This window comes from Cornus florida, unplaced genomic scaffold (genome assembly GCF_030987335.1).
Source record: "Cornus florida cultivar Cherokee Brave unplaced genomic scaffold, ASM3098733v1 CherokeeBrave_3.0.0_Hap2_Chr02, whole genome shotgun sequence".
NCBI lineage: Eukaryota > Viridiplantae > Streptophyta > Magnoliopsida > Cornales > Cornaceae > Cornus > Cornus florida.
The window spans coordinates 108,244,529-108,266,422 of NW_026775572.1; positions in this window are offsets into that span (position 1 = coordinate 108,244,529).

Sequence of the window (21,894 nt, forward strand, 5' to 3'; positions counted from 1 at the left end):
AAAACATGCCCCAATGAACCATGAATAGGAAACATACCCTCAATAGCCTGAGGTGCCTAAATATCCTGTGGCTTGGGGTTATACACCCTGCCATAATGCAACTGTAGTGGTGCCTATCCTTGAGGCTGTGGCGGTGCTGGTAAAGCCGGATATGTCTGTCCCTGAATCCGTGGAACCTGTGCAGCGGGTAAAGGAACCAGTGCCCTCTGTCTCTACTGCACATGTTGTCCTTGTCCCTGTCCTACTTTAGGACACTGCCTGGAAGTATGACCATACTCTCCATAATTGTAGCAACTACCTTGGAAAGTGCCAAATGGCCTCCTCTATCGGTTAGCCTATGGCTGACCCTGCCCTACCTATGGTCCCCCATTCTACTACCTCTAAATAGGTGCCCCATCCCAATGAGCATCTGAACCACCTTTATGCTTCTTCCAAGACTGTTGTCCCTAGAATTTGCCCTTATCATTCTATCGGTGTCCATTGCCATTTCTTTTCTCAGTTGACTAATTAGCAGAGTCCCTGTCACCCCGCTTCTCACCCTTAGCCTGTCTGAAGTTCATGGTCAACTGATACTGCTGTAAAGAGGCGTCCACCTCCTGAGCATAAGTAGTGTAGGCTGGACTACCTATAATAGCTTGCTTCATAGACCACATCAGTCCCATAACGAAACTATTTTGCTTCTTCTCCTCTGTATCCACCTCCTCTGGACCAAAAAGAGATAAACGCGTGAATTGCGGCTCATACTCTACCACTGTCATGTTTCCCTACTACAGATTAAGGAACTCTATCTTCATAGCAGCCCTAACTGCATAAGGAAAGTACTACTCATCAAAGTGTGCACTGAACTAATCATAAGTCAATGACATCCTCTCCTCTGCGGTGGTAACTGACTCCCACCACTGTAGTGCATCTCCAACTAGCTTGAAGGTAGCAAGCATCTACTTCTGAACCTCCGTGCACTGAACTAGGCAAAGATGTCGCTCGATGTCCTATTTCCATTGGTGAGCTGTTTTCGTATCGGTGGAGCCTAAGAACTCAGGTAGGCTCCCTTTTGTGAAAGAACTTCTAGCCTTTTCCCAAGTATCAGTCTGAACAACCGGTGTTGGTATAGGTGCCTGCTGAACCAGTGGTTGATTCCAAAGTGCAGCTGTCACACCTGCTTCTATAGCCCGAGCAGTAAGGTTATTGATATGAGGAGGATACTATGGATCTTCTCCTTGATCCTGAGTCTGCTGAACTTCCTCCTGCTCCCTGAAAAACTAACCATCATCATCCTGAAGCTGCCTACGGGCCACTTCCCTTCGTCGCTAATTGTTCCATCTGGTTCTAACATTAACCATTCTCTGAACATAGAAAGACATACATCAGTACGATTTAAACCGAACCATAAAGGAATACAATGAATTTGAAACTTAAGCTCTAAACAAAAGAAAACGCTATGCGGAAGTCTTAAATGATAGAATCCTAGAGACACTAAACCTGAAGTTCTCTGATACCAACTGTGGTACCCCTCGATTCTAGAGCCATGGGTGATCAAGTCCGAGCACAGATTTGAGGGATACCAAACAATTAATATGTAAATAAGCATGAAATACAAAACAGAAATAAGAATAAGATAATAGGCTGAAAGAATTCTAAATTAAAATACCTCAAAATACTATTATTAAAATCTAATAATCCAAAACCTCCATTTAATTTAACAACTTGGGAATCCATCTAGTGAACCCCTAATAAAATCCCAAACTGAAAAGGAAACAACTGAAACAAAATATAAAGCTAAGCATGGAATGCAGTTCTACGTAGTCGGAGGAGTGAGTGACTATATCTGCTATGCACGATCAACCTCTAACCTTGGAACTGACGAACACCTAAAAAATAAGAGTGGGTCAGGCCCACATGCAATTTTATCCTACTACAATCCATACAAAAACCCGATACGCCGATACATCCTAGATAGCTCAACAATAACTAGAATAGTCCATATATGTATAAATACACACTATAGGACGCTCACTAGCCCAATAAGTCTGTCTCAGCCTGAGTAGAGATACTATACAAATCGTACATAATGTGGTCATGTGTACCTAGTCCTACCAGGGACCAGCAACTATGTCCAATTATATATCCTACTCGATATACGTATCCTAACCAGGATCTTGAAACTCAAGCTCATACCATGGTTCCATAACCATAAATATATAAAGTTCTTATAAGCCTAATCCGAAATATCATCTATCTGATATAGTGGCTTGACATAGGTATAACCATCCATCCCGAAACCATAGTATGTCATTCAATTAATTATTGACCTGACACCAAAATATGAGTTGGACTTAACCTTTATGGTTCATCCATACCTCCATCCAAAATAGGTAGGACTTAGTGTTTGAACTAATCCATCCCTAGTTTGCCACCGTCCCATACCAGTGCATACAATCCTCTAAATAACATAACTGATAAAACAGTAACAGGTATTCACCAACCATTCTCCAAGATATGCATAAATAAATTTTAATACATATATGACAATATTAGGCATTCATTATAAGACCTAAAAATCATGTTCTAATCCTTTAAATTGCTGAAATAAATCTAAGCATTTAAATCCTTCAAACCATCCATAAATTGACACAGTTTACGACAAATTAAATATCAATTTAATCCATACCAAGCATAGTTAATTTTAGATAATCCACTATACTTATAACTCCATTGAAATATTATTAAACAGTATCAAATCATATACAAAAGAATCTCCAAGTTCCAGTAAATAAATTAATTAACAAAACAGTGTGCAGCTTGTAGGTTTTTCCTTAAATTCATATTGCTCCATTCCTTAACCCATTTATGAATTAATGCTTCCCCATATTTTTACAAGTCCATAGTAATTACTTACATCATTTAATGCAATTTAAACGGATTAAAAACACCCTGTACAGCCCAAACAAAACTTTAAAATTGTTAATACGCTTTTCTAGGTGAGAGGATGCTCTCAAATGTTGAGAGCTTGCTCCAAACGCTTGGGAGCCTGATCCATAACAATGGGAGCCTGCTCTAAAGATTTGGGAGCTGGCTCCACACTCATGGGAGCCGACTCTATTATTGAGGGAGCTGGCTCCCTTATTTAAGGAGCCGTCTCTCTCTCCCTACGAGCCGTTTCACCTATTCTGATCATCTTCTTCGCTTCAGGTGGTATCCAAACTCTCTGTACTGCTTATATTTATGTTATTAGAGTTCAATATCAGTCCTAGATTAATCATAAAACATTATTATACAACAACGAACATGAATTAAACACAAGCTTTTAAACCAACGGCAGCAAGATTTAATTTCAACTTCAATCAACCCCAAACTAGTTTGATTCAATGAGATCAAATACAGTTTAAATGTGAATAAAGATATGTTTTAACATTTATTTAAACCCTGGAGTCCACCTAGGCATGCACAGAACACAGGTTTAAGGGAAAGAGTTAGACTAGAGACTTGCCTTTAGGTTTCCGTTCAAAACCTTAAAAAATCTATCTTTGAGTTTTTCGACCACTTCCTAGACTGCTGTTCTACACCTCCATTGCTCTTGGTTCAACCCAAAAGCAATCCTTCCCATCCTCCTTGAACCCCTCTGTTAATCTCTCAAGTTTCACTCTCTGTTTCTCTCTGCCTTTCACGACGTGAATAGGGTTTGTCTGTAACCCTATACAGACTTACCACCGTATATTTATAGGCTAATATCAACCCTTGTCCACTTATAATTAGAGATGAAAAACCCTAATTAATCCCAATCGGCCACCACGTGAATAATAAAATAATAATAAAACCTAAATTAAACATTAATAAAACCCTAATATAATCCAATCAACACATTTAAATAATTAAAACAATTACTTCAATGAAAGAAAATAATAATACAATTACTTCAATTAAAAAAAAATAAAAAATACAATTAATTCAATTAAAGAAAAATAAAAATACAATTAAATAAACAATTCATCAATTAATTCAAATAAACAGGCAAATAAATAATTAAACAAATAAAAATGCAGGCAAATAAACAATTAAATATATAAAAATGCAGTTAAATAATTAATTAAATACCAGGATTATCCTTTTAAAATTAGGGATATTACATATATACATGTTGATATATACGTTGTTGCATAACTTATTGATTTTGGAAACTTGGGGATATCGTTGTTTGACTACGGCTTGGATATGGTTCTAGTACGGGGGATTGTCCTTTTATAGTCTAGTGCGCACATAAAGAGGTTAACCAAGGGCTAGTAACCCTAAAGTAACAATGATATAGGCCTAATCCGGCATGATGTCCAAGTATCCACCTTGTTTGATTTCGCATTTCATTTCAAGTTGATAACTAGATGCTATCGTAACTTGTTGTTCCTAATTTGATTTCCCATTTTCAGTCTCAAGATGTTAACTTTGAGAAATCATGATTTATGCGTTGTATTGCAAGTTCCAATGTTGGTTAAATTGCATCGATATTGTGATTTGTGTTTTGATGTTCAAATTTAGCTTAGGAATGATCCTATAGATTCATTTAGAACATAGACGTTAGGTGGCATGATCCACTTTAGTTGTAATGACCCAATCATTTTTCTTCCTTTTCTTTTTCTCAGATTTTAATGGGTATTTTTTTTTTCCATTATCTTTTCCTTTTTGGGTTCGATTTTTCATCACTTGATATCGTCTCGAGTGCTCTGGAATGATTTTCGAGACTCTTTTCCTTGGATTGACAACTTCCTTTGGGGATTGTGTCATTTTCATATTTTATTTTTTCGAACACTATTACCATTTTGTCCTTTTTCTCGTTTATCCTTTTTCCTTGCACAACCTCACTTTTTGTGCTCGGATTTGATTCCAGTTTTGTATGCATTCATGATATTTGATTTCCATGATAGTGGTATTTTTACTTTTCTAGAAAAGCATGTTGTTTGCTTACTTCTTTCATAAAGGGGCATTAATGCATACTTTAGTGTAATTATTCTTAACTTGTTGGGTTTTAGTGTAATTAAATAAAGTAATTAATTTTCATCTTGGGGACCATTTTGCAATTAAATTTGAAAGATATTTTCAAAAAAGACCTTTTTGCAATTTTTAAAAAGTGTGACAAGTGTCACACTCTTATTGGTCCACTTGTTGACATTTGTGTGGAAACACTTCAATGCATTGGATGATGACATTTGGAGGGTGAGGATTCACCCACTTGTTGGCCTAGGATTGGTGCACTCATTGGCTTGGATGGTTGACAAGTGTAGGTGTGGGATTAAGCCTAGGAAGGAGCCATGGATTGGTGACAAGTGTAGGTTCATAATTTAGTCTTGCCAATATCTTTGGGCCACTTTGGGATTATGGTTTTAAATGAGGGTTTTTGTGCAACTGACCATAGATGTGTGTGTTGACCATGGTATAAGAGCACATAGTGAGTGGAAGATTTCTATTTCCTCAACTCACACTTAACCACATTATTTCATTTTCTTCCTTACAAGAAAACCCTAGCCTCCATGGATGAAGCTTGAAGCCTTAGGCATTGACCTTGATTTTTGAGGCCCTTCCACTTACTTTAGACCATAAAGCTTGGAATACTTTTTGTTCCCCTCATCCTCCTCTTCAAAACCCTTGAAGGATCTAGCCTAACTCCTAGTTTTGCTTTGGTATCTAGAGATTCAATTCTCTAGTGAGGTATTGATCTATTATTTTGAAGTATTTTTATGTCATTATTGAGTGTTTTACATGCATGGAAAAAAAGGACTTGTATTTTGCCCTTAAACTATTTTAACTTGAAATTAATCTTGTCAAATTAAATACAGAATATGAAAATATACTCAATTAGCTTTCATTTAGTTTTGGTTTCATGTAATTTGGATTTAAAATGAATTAGTTATGAATTTTTGAAGTTGCAAGCTAGCTGCTGGAAATTTGAAGCTTTTCCTTTTTGGTCTGAAAATGAATTTTTATATGGGGCTGTGGTGCTTTAATTGCCTTAAAATTTTTACTAGAACTTTCCCCATGGGTTTTACACTACGCAAAAATTTTTCAGGATTTTACAGCATTTCTAAATATTTTTAAAAATCCAAAACTATCTACTCTCCATGTTTTTATTGCAGCTGGAAAACATATTTTTAGATGATTTATTTCACTAACCTTTTGATATTGGATCACGGCTTAAATTTCCAGTTTTAGACTTTCATATGTTTACTTCCAAAATAAATTAGGTTTGCCCAATTTGGATGTCAAATGAATTTTTCATGAATTTTCAAAGTTGGAAGCTACAGGCTGAAAATGTGCTTTCTAGGCAAAATTTGTTTCAAGTTGTGGGTCAAAACTGTTTCAATTGGGAAAATATTTTGTTAAAATAAATTGATATTATCAAATTACAGTGTTTAAGATTTCATTAGGCTTTGTATTTATTCAATTTGGGTTAGAATTGAATTTTTTGAAAATTTTACAAGTTGAAAGTAGCAAGCTGAAAAATCTGTTTTGCGGACCGAAAATTTGGGGCGATTTCATTTCAATGGTAATTGGGATTTTCATTCCAATTGAGGTAGGGAATGTTTTAGGATCATTTGTGTGTTGTATTGTGTGTTTGCCATGATTATACAATATATATGTATGCCTTGTATCAAATCTAGAAAGTTAGTAATTTTTATTTCTTTGTATAAGATTTAAAATTTATGATGATGTATAACTTTGATTTGAATTGTAACATGCTAAGAAATTATGCTTACCTATGTTGGTTAACATATATTAAATTTGGATCATTTAATTAAGAATTACAACTTTTATTTAATATTTATCTTTAGTGAAAGTTTAATTCACATGGTTGTATCAAGCATTAAATCAAGTTGTAATGTGCTATTTAAATAGGCCTTGACATGTTCTCTAACATAGATTAAATTGAGGGCATTTGGAATTGTTTAAAAATCTAGAGGAAATTAATTAATTAGCTTGATTAATTTTGTTTTAAGTGTTTTAATCACTTAACTTGTCATTTGATGTTATATATATGATGACCATGACATGTCTTTCAATATATATTAAATTGAGATTATTTGGATTAACTTGGAATTTAGAGAATTTAACTATTTATGTTTAATTAAATTCTACTTTATTACTCCATGGATTTAATTGCATTTTGGAAGTTGTTTCTATATTTAAATCATGGATTTGGATGTGATGTATGTTCACTTGATTACTTTTGAGCATTGGATAACATAGTTGTTACTTTTATATTCGTGAGAATATGTTTTTCCTTATTGAATATATTGTTGCTATGTGTAAGGAATTGCTCACTTTGTATTTGACATCTTACATGCCATAGTAGTTGTGAATTTTGAGCATGTATTGTATAAGTTTCCAAAATTTGGATTGTGCTTGGTAAATAGTTGATATCTTGTATATACATGTTGATATATATACGTTGTTGCACAATTTGTTGATTTTGGAAACTTGGGGATGTCGTTGTTTGGCTACGGCTAGGACTTGGTTCTAGTACGAGGGATTGTCCCTCTATACCATTTAGTGTGCACATAGGGAGGTTACCCATGGGCTAGTAACCCTAAAGTAACTATGTTGTCGGTCTGATCCGACGTGACGTCCGAGTATCCACTTTGTTTGATTTTGTATTTCATTTCAAGTTGATAACTAGATGATATCGTAACTTGTTGGTCCTTATTTGATTTCCTATTTTGAGCTTAAGATGTAGCTTTGTGAAAGCATGCTTCATGCGTTGTATTGGAAGTTCCATTGTTGGTTAAATTGTATTGATATCATAATTTGTGTTTTGATGTTCAAATGTATTTTAGGAATGACCTTATAGATTCATTTTGAACATAGACGTTAGGTGGCATAACCCACACTTGTTGTTTTCGTATTTTGGATTTCAAGTTGAAGACTTTGAGAATCTATATCTTGTTGCCTTGTATAACATATTTCCATGTTGTTTGAATTGTATGAACAATGTGATTGTGATAAAAATGATCTAGGTAGCTTAGGATGCTCCCTAGGTCTCATCTTGACATAGACGTTAGGTGGCATGAGCCCCTTTAACATGTTTCACCATAAGATGATAAAATTGTAAAATGCTAGGTCGATGCATGCTCATCTCCTACGAGTAGCTTTATGTTACTCACCCCTATGATACTGGAGCATATTTCAGGTACAGGCCTTAGGATTTGAAGATTCCATTGCTCCTTGGATGGCTTACAGTTTCTAAGTTTCTATTTTATGCAAGTGTTAACATAAGATGCCTCTTTGTAGCCGTATTTGTTTAAACTTGTATTCGTTGATTCGTATATGTAAAGTGTACGTAAGTGTACTCTTTTCAATGAATTTAACATGTATGAGATGAGGCCGGAGGCCAATGACATGTATCTCATTTTCTATGCACTTTTGTTTTCAAAGTTTATTACGAAAATATTAGAAAATGTTAAGTCATTGCTTCGTAACTTTCGCATCGGGTGTTGGAATTTCATATCTTTTCTGCCCAGACTCAAAATCAGACGATTCTTGAGTCTAATTTTGTTCATTTTTCGTTGTCCTTCCATTGGTGTGCACGGTGGCACCCTTTTCAGTGAGAAATGACCATTTTGCCCTTAGTTCATCTATTTTCAGGTTAGGCATTCTTGCTTCATTTGCTTGGCTCATTTGAGTTCCGTGGCTTCATGGAGAGTCATTTTGGGGCCTTAGGGATGACGTACATCTCTTAAGGTCATTTGGCTTCTTTCGCTTCCGTATTTCGAGTCCGTTATCGGGTCAACTTCCGGTTCATCACTAACGCACCGGGTTGAGAAATCCGGGTCGTTACAGGTGGTATCAAAGCTCCTAGGTTTGAATACCTTGGACGACGGGTTTTGGGCGCATATCGTGCTTATGTTGCCATACTCTATGTGTTTATATGCTTCATAATAACATGTTTTGGTTTGATAACATGTTTATGTGCTTATGTGCTACATGTGGTATGCCGTTTGTTTAGCATGATTTAATTATTATGTAAAGAGCATGACATATGATGTATTCTATTTTAAATTTGTATATGCATAACTGTGTTGCATATTTAGCATGACACGAGATTGGTCATTGAGGCTCGAGTTGAGGTTGATGGTGATTTGTAGTCACGGTTGTATTGTAGTTTAGGTTGTTGTTGACCTAGAGTTGGTTTTAAGGTAGGTGGAGAGACACATTTTGTTTAGGGTCTCGTGGGGTGAGCCATTAGGCACAACCGTAGTACTAGATTTGTTGATTTTAGGCCATAGTTAGGTTTTGGACCCTTTGGGATCCTTGGTTGTTTTGGAAGGTTCCTCTGAGATTACAATTTTCGTAGGCGGGTATGTTGTGGGCGGGTGCATGGCACTATCATGCTACCGTACTGGCAAGTTACGAGTGCAGTTCGGATGGAATCAGCGTTAGGTTTTGTTCCGACAGGTGCAGTCCTTTTGATTGACAATGATGATGGTTGTTTTGGGGATCAGTCGTAGTGATCAATTTGGTTGTCTGATTGTATGGCTAGAGTTGCCATTTTCTTTGAGTTCTCCTTGCGCGATGACACTTTTGGGGTCAAGTCGATTGATAGATGCTTCGGGTAGAGAGAGCATTGCATTGTTAGTGTCACTTATAGTGTCACCCTTAGATTCAGAGATGGATTGTAAGAGTCTTACCATTGTGGTAAGGGCTCACGTTTGTTTTGAGACAGGTTGTTGTTGCATTGGTTTTTGGAGTCAGTGTATGGCTAGGACTGGTCCTTCCTTTTTACCTAGGCACTCTAGGACACGATGCCCATAGGGTTCATTGTTGCATCACTTTTATTTTCTGCAGTTTCATTTACTACCATGTTAGTAGTATGATTTATGATATTGTGATGTATGAGTAGGTGGAGGTCTATCCACGTTTGCCTTCTTGTTGTGTGGCAATAGTATGCCTTTCTTATATGTTTCGAGATGCCATGTTGTTACTGCGTTTTAATGACATGCTTTTGTGTTTATGTGTAGACGTGCAGCATGTGCTTTTGATTTTCATCTATGTAAGTAGATTTTCTTTCTGGTAGTTGCATTCCTTGTCATATGCATGACTTTTAGGTTTGGTTTTCCCATTCGTTTCCCTTGGTTGCACGTAGTTTGTATGTGGGTTTCGACAATGGTTTTGTGATGGTTCGTGTTAGGGACTTCACAAGGAGTGAGTCTCTTCCCTCCGTTGCGTTGTGCACTGTTTTGGGGTTGGTTGGTCCATGAGGATCATCATTGTTGTCTTGAGTCCTTGGTGAGGATTTGATAGATTTTGGTCGACTTACTTCCATGTAGGGGGTGAAGTCGTTGACTTTGTTGTCTTTCATTTCAGAGATGGAGTCGTGGTGTTGTCCTTTTTAGGACTGGTGGTCCCCTTTCTTTCATGTCTTCCCTTGGGGAGTTCCTGCCGTGGTTGTTGACGGTTGTGTACTCAAGTGAGTTGATTGGTGTAAGATCATTTTACGGAGACTTATGTCCATATCTTTGAGGATTGTTTGATTTGTGAGGTGAGCTCGATGCTCTTTTGAGAATGTCTTTTGGAGACTTGTTCCAATTTTGGAGGCGTGGATGTGGTTGACTCTTAGGAGGAGTTTTGGAGGATCGTTGTTGGATATGGCTTGCTTGTGGAGTTTTCTCGTAATAGTTATGACTAGGCATGGCCTTGAGGAATCGTAGTTCCAGTGGTTGTTTATAGATGGATCGAAATTGAGGAATTTTGATTTAGCTTGGTGTTGTCAAGTACGATTTTGAGAAACTCATTCTATGACCTTGGTTGTCAAGATTTTGATGTGTGTGCCACTTCGTGGACTTGTATTTCGAGGATCTAGTTATCCGTGATAGGGATTTTGATCTGATATTTGATTACGGTGAGTAGTCTTATAGTTGATCTATTTTAGGATGATATCTAGGATTTTGGAGATGCTGTTTTGCTTGTCAAACTTTGGATTTGTAATTGATGTTGTTGATAGCAGTGTTTTGAGATGTTAAAATTGTTGGTCTTTTTGTATTGAGGATTTAAGGCCTTAAGCGTAGTGGTACCTATAGCATTGTTGTTAGAGTTTGGGGATTAGCCAGGATGGTCCAGCCGGACATCTTTGGACCATATCTCAACTCTCACAAAATGTTGGTTTCCGTAGTGCTTTTGGTAATGATCATTTTTGACATTGAAGTCATTTGTATCGAGAGGTTTCGTGGGTAGACCTAGTGGGGACAGGTTATGAATTGGTGCCTTATACTGTCATGCTACCATACAAGTTGGGTGCTGTGGGCGGGTGCTAGTTGTCGTCGATGCTACCTTATTGACGAGTAAGTGTGGGCGGACACTAGGAATTGTCATTGCTACCACACATTTGAGTACATCATGGGCGGGTTCTGGTCACTATTCGTACTGCCATGTTGTCTTTGTTTAGTACTTTGATTTGATTCATGGATATCTTGGAGTTCTGTTGGTGGTTGTTTTTGGTTCCTTATGATGGTTCGTCAAGAGGGGTGCTTTCGATTGTTGTCTTCCGATCCCTCATCTGGCCTTAAGTTCTGTGTGTGAGTTTCGACTTGTGGTGTGGCCAAGTGATCACTTTTCTTTTGAGGGGTTGTCCTGTCGTGAGCATGTGGGTGCGAATGACATGGGGTTGTACGTTGTCTTCAGTTTTGGGATTGCTTTCGTAGCATGTTGTGAGGGATACTCAGAGAGGTACTCCGTAGTTATCCTGGTTTCGCCTTTTTGTTTTGTTGGGGCTAGATTTCAGGGACGAAATCCCTTGAACGTGGGAAGGTTTTAATGACTCAGTCATTTTTCTTCCTTTTCTTTTTCTCAGATTTTAACGGGTATTTTTTTTTTTCCGTTGTCTTTTCCTTTTTAGGTTCGGTTTTTCATCACTTGATGTCATCTCGAGTGCTCTGGAATGATTTCTGAGACTCTTTTTCTTGGATTGACAACTTCCTTTGGGGATTGTGTTCTTTCCATATTTTATTTTTCCGAACACTATTCACATTTTGTCTTTTTCTCGTTTATCCTTTTTCCTTGCACAACCTCACTTTTTGTGCTCGGATTTTATTCCAGTTTTGCATGGATTCATGATATTTGATTTCCATGATAGTCGTATTTTTACTTTTCTAGAAAAGCATGTTGATTGCTTACTTCTTTCATAAAGGGGCATTAATGCATACTTTAGTGTAATTATTCTTAACTTGTGGGGTTTTAGTGTAATTAAATAAAGTAATTATTTTTTATCTTGGAGACCATTTTGCAATTAAATTTGGAAGATATTTTCAAAAAGGACCTTTTTGCAATTTTTGAAAAGTGTGACAAGTGTCACTCTCATTGGTCCACTTGTTGACATTTGTGTGGAAACACTTTAATGCATTGGATGATGACATTTGGAGGGTGAGGATTCACCTACTTGTTGGCCTAGGATTGGTGCACTTGTTGGCTTGGATGGTTGACAAGTGTAGGTGTGGGATTAAGCCTAGGAAAGAGCCATGGATTGGTGACAAGTGTAGGTTCACAGTTTAGTCTTGCTAATATCTTTGGGCCACTTTGGGATTATGGTTTTAAAGGAGGGTTTTTGTGCAATTGACCATAGATGTGTGTGTTGACCATCGTATAAGAGCACATAATGAGTGGAGGATTTCTATTTCCTCCACTCACACTTAACCACATTATTTCATTCTCTTCCTTACAAGAAAACCCTAGCCTCCATGGATGGAGCTTGAAGCCTTAGGCATTGACCTTGATCTTTGAGGCCCTTCCACTTACTTTAGACCATAAAGTTTGGAATACTTTTTGTTCCCCTCATCCTCCTCTTCAAAACCCTTGAAGGATCTATCCTAACTCCTAGTTTTGCTTTGGTATCTAGAGATTCAATTCTCTAGTGAGGTATTGATCAATTATTTTGAAGTATTTTTATGTCATTATTGAGTGTTTTACATGCATGGAAGAGAAGGACTTGTATTTTGCCCTTAAACTATTTTAAATTGTAATTAATCTTGTCAAATTAAATATAGAATATGAAAATATACTCAATTAGCTTCCATTTAGTTTTGGTTTCATGTAATTTGGATTTAAAATGAATTAGTTATGAATTTTTGAAGTTGCAAGCTAGTTGTTGGAAATTTGAAGCTTTTCCTTTTCGGTCCGAAAATGAATTTTTATATGGAGCTGTGGTGCTTTAATTGTCTTGAAATTTTTAGTAGAACTTTCCCATGGGTTTTACACTACTCAGAATTTTTTCACGATTTTACAGCATTTGTAAATGTTTTTAAAAATCCGAAACTCTCTGTTATCCAAGTTTTTATTGCAGCTGGAAAACATATTTTTAAATGATTTATTTCACTAACCTTTTGACATTGGATCATGGCTTAAATATTCAGTTTTATACTCTCATATGTTTACTTCCAAAATAAATTAGGTTTGCCCAATTTGGATGTCAAATGAATTTTTCATGAATTTTGAAAGTTGGAAGCTACAGGCTGAAAATGTGTTTTCCAGGCAGAATTTGTTTCAAAGTTGTGGGTCAAAACTGTTTCAATTGGGAAAATATTTTGTTAAACTAAATTGATATTATTAAATTACAGTGTTTAAGCTTTCATTGTGCTTTGGATTCATTCAATTTGGGTTAGAATTGAATTTTTTTATAAATTTTACAAGCTGAAAGTAGCAAGCTGAAAAATCTGTTTTGCGGACCGAAAATTTGGGGCGATTTCATTTCGGTGGTAATTAGGATTTTCATTCCAATTGAGGTAGGGAATGTTTTAGGATTATTTGTGTGTTGTATTGTGTGTTTGCCATGATTATACAACATATATATATGCCTTGTATCAAATCTAGAAAGGTAGTAATTTTTATTTCTTTGTATAAGATTTAAAATTTATGATGATGTATAACTTTGATTTGAATTGTAACATGCTAGGAAATTATGCTTAGATATGTTAGTTAACATATATTAAATTTGGATCATTTAACTAAGAATTACAACTTTTATTTAATATTTATCTTTAGTGAAAGTTTAATTCACATGATTGTATCAAGAATTAAATCAAGTTGTAATATGGTATTTAAATAGGCCTTGGTATGTTCTCTAACATAGATTAAATTGAGGACATTTGAAATTGTTTAAAAATCTAGAGGAAATTAATTAATTAGCTTGATTAATTTTGTTTTAAGTGTTTTAATCACTTAACTTGTCATTTGATGTTATATATATGATGACCATGACATGTCTTTCAATATATATTAAATTGAAGTTATTTGAATTAACTTGGAATTTAGAGAATTTAACTATTTATGTTTAATTAAATTCTACTTTATTACTCCATGGATTTAATTACATTTTGGAAGTTGTTTCTATATTTAAATCATGGATTTGGATATGATGTATGTTCACTTGATTACTTTTGAGCATTAGATAACATAGTTGTTACTTTTATATTCATGAGAATATGTTTTTCCTTATTGAATATATTGTTGCTCTGTGTAAAGAATTGCTCACTTTATATTTGACATCTTACATGCCATAGTAGTTGTGAATTTTGAGCATGTATTGTATAAGTTTCCAAAATTTGGATTGTGCTTGGTAAATAGTTGATATCTTGTATATACATGTTGATATATATACATTGTTGCACAATTTGTTGATTTTGGAAACTTGGGGATGTCGTTGTTTGGCTACGGCTAGGACTTGGTTCTAGTACGGAGGATTGTCCCTCTATACAGTCTAGTGCGCACATAGGGAGGTTACCCATGGGCTAGTAACCCTAAAGTAACTATGTTGTCGGTCTGATCCGATGTGACGTCCGAGTATCCACTTTGTTTGAATTCGTATTTCATTTCAAGTTGATAACTAGATGATATCGTAACTTGTTGTTCCTTATTTGATTTCCTATTTTGAGCTTAAGATGTAGCTTTGTGAAAGCATGTTTCATGTGTTGTATTGGAAGTTCCATTGTTGGTTAAATTGCATCGATATCATAATTTGTGTTTTGATGTTCAAATGTAGTTTAGGAATGACCTTATAGATTCATTTTGAACATGGACGTTAGGTGGCATGACCCACACTTGTTTTTTCGTATTTTGGATTTCAAGTTAAAGACTTTGAGAATATATATCTTGTTGCCTTGTATAACCTGTTTCCATGTTGTTTGAATTGCATGAACAATGTGATTATAATAGAAATGATCTAGGTAGCTTAGGATGCTCCCTAGGTCTCATCTTGACATAGACGTTAGGTGGCATGAGCCCCTTTAATATGTTTCACCATAAGGTGATAAAATTGTAAAATGCTAGGTCGATGCATGCTCATCTCTTACGAGTAGCTTTATGTTACTCACCCCTACGATACTGGGGCATATTTCAGGTACAGGACTCAGGATTTGAAGATTCCATTGCTCCTTGGATGGCTTATAGTTTCTAAGTTTCTATTTTATGCAAGTGTTAGCATAAGATGCCTCTTTGTAGCCTTATTTGTTTAAACTTGTATTCGTTGATTCGTATATGTAAAGTGTATGTAAGTGCACTATTTTCAATGTATTTAACATGTATGAGATGAGGCCGGAGGCCAATGACATGTATCTCGTTTTCTATGCACTTTTGTTTTCAAAGTTTATTATGAAAATATTGGAAAATGTTAAGTCATTGCTTCATAACTTTCGCATCGGGTGTTGGAATTTCATATTTTTTCTGCCTGGACTCAGAATCAGACGATTCTTGAGTCTAATTTTATTCATTTTTCGTTGTCCTTCCAATGGTGTGCACGGTGGTACCCTTTTCAGTGAGAAATGACCATTTTGCCCTTAGTTCATCTATTTTCGGGTTAGGCATTCTTGCTTCATTTGCTTGGCTCATTTGAGTTCCGTGGCTTCATGGAAAGTCATTTTGGGGCCTTAGGGATGACGTACATCTCTTGAGGTCATTTTGCTTCTTTCGCTTTCGCATTTCGGGTCCGTTATCTGGTCAACTTTCGGTTCATCACTAACGCACCGGGTTGAGAAATCCAGGTCGTTACATTAGTTGTTTTCGTGTTTTAGATTTCTAGTTACAGACTTTGAGAATCTATATCTTGTTACTTTGTATAACATGCTTCTATGTTGTTAAATTGCATGAATGATGTGATTTATACTAGAAATAATCTAAGGTAGCTTATGATGCTCTCGAGTCTCATCTTGACATAGACGTTAGGTGGCATGAGCCCTTTTGACTTGTTTCACCTTAAGGTGATAATTTTGTAAAATGTTAGGTCAATGCATGCTCATTTCCTACGAGTATCTTTATGTTACTCACCCCAAAGTTACTGGGGATTTGTTTTAGGTATGAAGACTTAGTTCGTGATGTTCATCCTACTTTGGATGACTTGTAACTTTTAAGTTTCTATTTCATGCAAATGTTAGTATGAAATGTCATTTTGTAGCCTTATATGTCTAAACTTGTATCTTTGATTCCATATATGTAATTTGTATATAAGTACACCTTTTACGATGTATTTGACTTGTGAGAGATGATGCCGGAGGCCAATGACATATATATTGCATCTTATGTAATTCTTGATTTCATGAAATGTTATGAAAATATTGAAAAATGTTAGGTCTTTGCTTCGCCATGTTTTCATCTAGTGTGGGAATTCCATTCTTTTTCTTTCATAGGATCTCATTAATCATGTTTGAAGTGTGGCCAAGGGTTAAATGGTAATTTAAAATCATTTGTTAATTTTGGTTTTCAAATTTCCCATTTCTTGTTCATTTTTATCATTTTTGGCCGTCGGAGGGTCGAATTTTGAGTCGGGGCTTCTCGGGAGTCGCGGACCATTCCCACACACTTAGAATCAATTATTACACTTGCGTGCACATTTGTTTTAACCTAGAAATGCATTTTGGGTCAAATGCATACTTGGTGCAAAGTTGCATTTTTTGAGTTTTTAAGCCCTTACTGATCGAGGCATTTTGGCCATTTCACAATGTGTTTTTTTTTCATTTTCTCCCACATAGCTAGGTAGGGGTTTCTTCTTTATGTTTTTCCAGAAGATTTCAGGAGGGGTTTCTTCTTCATGTTTTTTTAGAAAAATTCGTTTGATAACCCATTTTTGATCTCAGATGTGGACAGTCATTATAGCATCTTTTTGGGCCCTCTTGACCTCTTCTGATCTAGGGGCATTTTGGGTATTTCACATTATGTTTTTTTCATTTTATTTTATTTAACCGGGTAGAAAACTCGATTTTGGGAGGCGTTTATTCTTCGTGTTTTTCCAGAAAAATTCATTTGATAGCCCGTTTCTGCTCTCAGATGTGGATAGTTACTGTAGCAATTCTTTTTAGCCCTCTTGACCTCTTCTAATCTAGGGGCATTTTATGCATTTCACAGTAAGTTTTTCTCATTTTCTTGCACATAGTTGGGTAGAAAACACAATTTTAGGGGGGGAGGGGGGGGGGGTTTCTTCTTTGTGTTTTTCTAGAGAAAGTCGGTTCGGACCTCGTTTCGGCTTTCAATTCTGGCTGAGCTTTTTTTCTTCCCCTAGCATGTCAGGATGCTCATGGGGTGCTCGTCTCGACGTCATGACGTCGATTCTTGTTTTCGCTCGTTCTCCTTCATCCGAACTTCAAATTGAGTGAACTTTTTTTTGAACTTGACTAATTTTTCACCATCTTTCCAACAGTGTGCTCGGTTATACCCAGATCTTCCTAGAAAATTACCACTTTATCCTTTTAGCCTTAAGTGCTCGTTTTTCTTCGTCATGCCGTTTCTCCTTCGTCCGAACTCGAAATCATGTGATTCTTGAGTCCATCTTGATTAGTTTTTCGTTGTCTTTCTAGAGGTGTGCTCAGTGGCACTCGAATTCATATTTTAGAAAATTACCATTTTGCCCCTAGGGGCTTATTTGTCATATTTTCGTTATTTTGCTTCCGCATCAGTTCTCATTGAGTTAATGACCTCACAGAAGGTCACTTTGACTTCTTAGAATCTTGCTTTCTATTTTTGCTTCCATATTCGGATCCGCTATCTAATCAATCTTTGGTTCATCACAAAATGCACTGCCTTGAAAAACCAGGGTCATCACAAAAACCGTGCGGGCTCAGGTCCAAAGTAGACAATATCATACCATGTGGTGGGGTGGGTCGTTACAAAAAAGTATTATATATATTATATATATTAAAGTATTATACATATACATATATGTATATGTTTTAGTATATTATTAATATATATATATATATATAAACTTTATTAAGGTGATATATATGGGTATAATATAAGGTGTATATATATGTGTGCACAATTTCTTAAAACTATTAATGGGTTTATTATTATTGAAGTTGAAAACTTATTGGTATCATTACGTGGGTATATCAGTGGCCTTGAATGACGTGGCATTAGTATAGGTTGGATTGTTATTTTGTTGATTGGTCTCAGTTAGTGATTAGGTTAGAATTAGGTTACTTTATCATATATTATATATATAGGTAGTGTTCTTATAAACTGGGGATTGCAAATAGAAAAGAGAACAATACGGTGAGGGCGGCGAAAACAAGAAAGCTGAGAGAAAGAGGGAGAAAAGAGAGGAAAGAAAGAGATGAAAGAGAGAGAAGAAGGAGGAGAGTGGTGAGGTTGGATCAAGAGGTGTAGGCAAGGGATTATTGTGGGCATTTTTCAAAACAGTGACGGCGACCCGGAAGCCGCCGGCGTCAAGAGAAAAATCGGGAAAGAAAAGAGTTTTGATCCAAAATTCTTAAAAGGCTAGACTTTGTTCTTCTTATCCTCGTTGATTTGGTGTTCAATCCATCTGTAGAACGACTTTAGGCAGTTAATTACAGATTAATTAACCTTTTATATGTTGGGATGGATCGTAACAAGAAAATAATTAAAATTCTGTTTATATATATATTCATGATCTTAGTTGCTGCTTTTTGAATTTAAATGAATTTATCGATTTTTCAATGGCATAAAATCATGAACCGTGCTTAGGATGGACTATTGGGATGCTATGGAACTTATATCCATTTGTAGAAATTGGTCAAAGGATGTTCCTCCAAGAGTAGTTGGTAGACCGTTTAATTGTGTGTTTAATGTCTAAAGAAGTAGGTAACTTATGTGAATGGGATTAATATCACTTTCTCTCTCTATTTCTAACCTCATTTGAACAGACAAAGTGCGCACGTACAACTATAGTCTTCTTAAGTTTAGCTATTTGTTATTGGATTTGGCTTAAAAAAAAAGAACAATCACAATTACTTCGGTCCACTCGTGGATAAGTCACCTTAGGAATTAACTTAATGGAAGAAGCCAATTTGTTAGATTTTGGATTTTCGCTTGCCATTGTTCTAGGCTTGTTTGGACTGAAAGTTTACTCCCATAATTGATATGATTTCTTATGTGGGCAGAACATTTATTATGGACATATTATAACCACTACAAGAAAAATAACTTTTTATCATGGTGGAAAAACCTTTCTACCACGGTTTTGAACTATGGTAGAAATAGCCGTTGTAGAAAGTGTTATATAATTTTTTTTTTTTAAATAATAATTTAGCCCTTATGAAGGCTCTTTTTTTAATTATTTTTGTTTTTTTATAAACTACTACTAGCATTATAGAACCCTAAATAAATAAATAAAAAATAGCATCATAACCAAAATAATTTACAACTCATATATATATAACCAATTTCAAATTATTGTTTTATACAAAAATTAACCATATACAAATTTGAAAGAAGTACATGATCCCCACCTTATATATTTTACTTAACAAAAATTCTTCATATCTTCTTACAACTTCTTCTTCATGAACCATACAAAAAATATAGCGGTAACAAAAAAAGTAATTGCACCCGCAACCCGCAATCCCAGCTTTGATCTACAAAGATAGTTGAAGTAGGAGAATTAATGTAAAACAAGTTGTAAAGTTGCCGAAATTAAGCCAAGCAAAGCAAGCATTATAATAAAGGTACTTTGAAAGATCTACTCTTCGTTTTAACTCAAGCAAAGCAAGTATTAACATGGTCTTAACTCAAGCAAAGCAAGTTCAGTGTGTCAAGGAAATAATCCCAAAGCAAGTATTAACATGTACAAGTACTTTTGAATCAAGTCCAAATTATGAAAGTTTAGTATTTCAGCTTCTTTCATTTGTCAGCCGAGTCAAATCTCTGAAACTAGAGAATTGGATTCTTGAGGAGCTTTTTAAAAAAGATGGTCTACCCTATATGATTAATGTGGAAAACTTAGATATACAAGGTTGTTGTAAAAGACAACATAAAATTCCTAGACTGGCCTTCTTTCTGGGAAGATTTCCTAATCTGAAGACGTTGAGTGTGAGCTGCATAGACTACATTCAATTGACACACAAATTAACAACACCAGTATCTGATTTAGACTATTGGGAATCTCAAGATCTTGAATTTCTACTTTTTATGAAGATAGCAAAGATTGAGATTACAAAAGAGGTATCTGAAATTGGACTCGTACAATATTTAATAAAGCATGCAAAATCACAAGAGAAGATGATAGTCATTTTATCCCAAAAGGAAATTGGGAGAGCAGTTGATCAGATTGTGGAAAAGTTAATAAGATTGAGTAAGAGTTTCAATGAAGGAGCACTACATTTTGTGTTAAAATAAGAAGCTAATATTTAAAACTAGAGAATTGGATTCTTAAGGAGCTGACCTGACTTGACCTAATTGGCTGAGAAATAGCTTATGAATAGGATTTGTTGATACTTTTTTTTTTTAGCTTATTAATGCAAGTGGGCTTCAGAATTCGGATATATATGCAAGTAATGAAATTCCATATAACAGGTAATATGATTAAGTTTAGGCCAGGTGATTTGACACGGATCAAGTCCAATATGCCACTCAAAATGCTCATAACTAACACCAAAGTTGGGAGGAATACAAAGGCATTAGTTGCTGGTGTTTCAGAGAGGACTCTCAGGCATCCAAAAGCTATGGCAGCTGTATTTACTACTGTTAATTCTATTAGCAATGAACTGGCTACTATTATCCAGTTTCCTATTCTTGATGACCTTGCTATAACTGAAAAGGAAGGGAAATTAGAAGAATTAATGGAAATAAACCAAGGGTTGCTTCAATGTATGGGGGTTAGCCATTCTTCAATAGAAACTATGCTTCGAACAATGTTGAAATACAAATTAGTTACCAAGCTAATAGGAGCTGGTGGTGGAGGTTGTGTTTTGACATTATTACCGACCCGTATCCATTTCATTATTCTGATTTTTAACTGTGCCTTCATTCTATTTATTTATTTATTTTTAAATAATTTTATCTTCCATATTTTGAATATCCTGTGATTCTAGTTAAGTGGCATGCTTTTAGATTATTTAGGTGCACCTTACTTTACATGTTAAATATAATGATTATGTGAACTACAAATTATTCTTTTACTAGAATTTTCACCCATCCTCATTTTATCTTTAAAAATAACATTATAATCTATGTTACTGAACTAACATATAGAATGGGACTCTACAGTTTTTTTCCCCCTGATTAGTGTTGTAGATCAATATGTTATTGCAGTAAGGTTTGGATAAAATAGGACTTACAGAAATTTCGTGATTTGAGCTGATAGGAATTCAATGGACATCCAATTTGAAGTGCTTTAGCAGAGGGGGTTGGCTTTAGGGGCAGAATTCTTGCCCAGACATGCTCTGCAATGCTAAAAGGGAAAAATAAGAAAACTGAATTTCTTTTTAAATAACTTGGAGGAATATAAAATTATTAATTTTTTGCACTACGCTTGTGCTATCTTCATGTTTTTCTCCTGAATTTTAACTATCATTCATATCTTCATTCATTAAATCTCTATATTCATTAAGATTTTCTTCATTCCTATGTTCTTCATTCACCAAAACTAGTACTCGTAAGATGAGAAAACCAAATTCATCA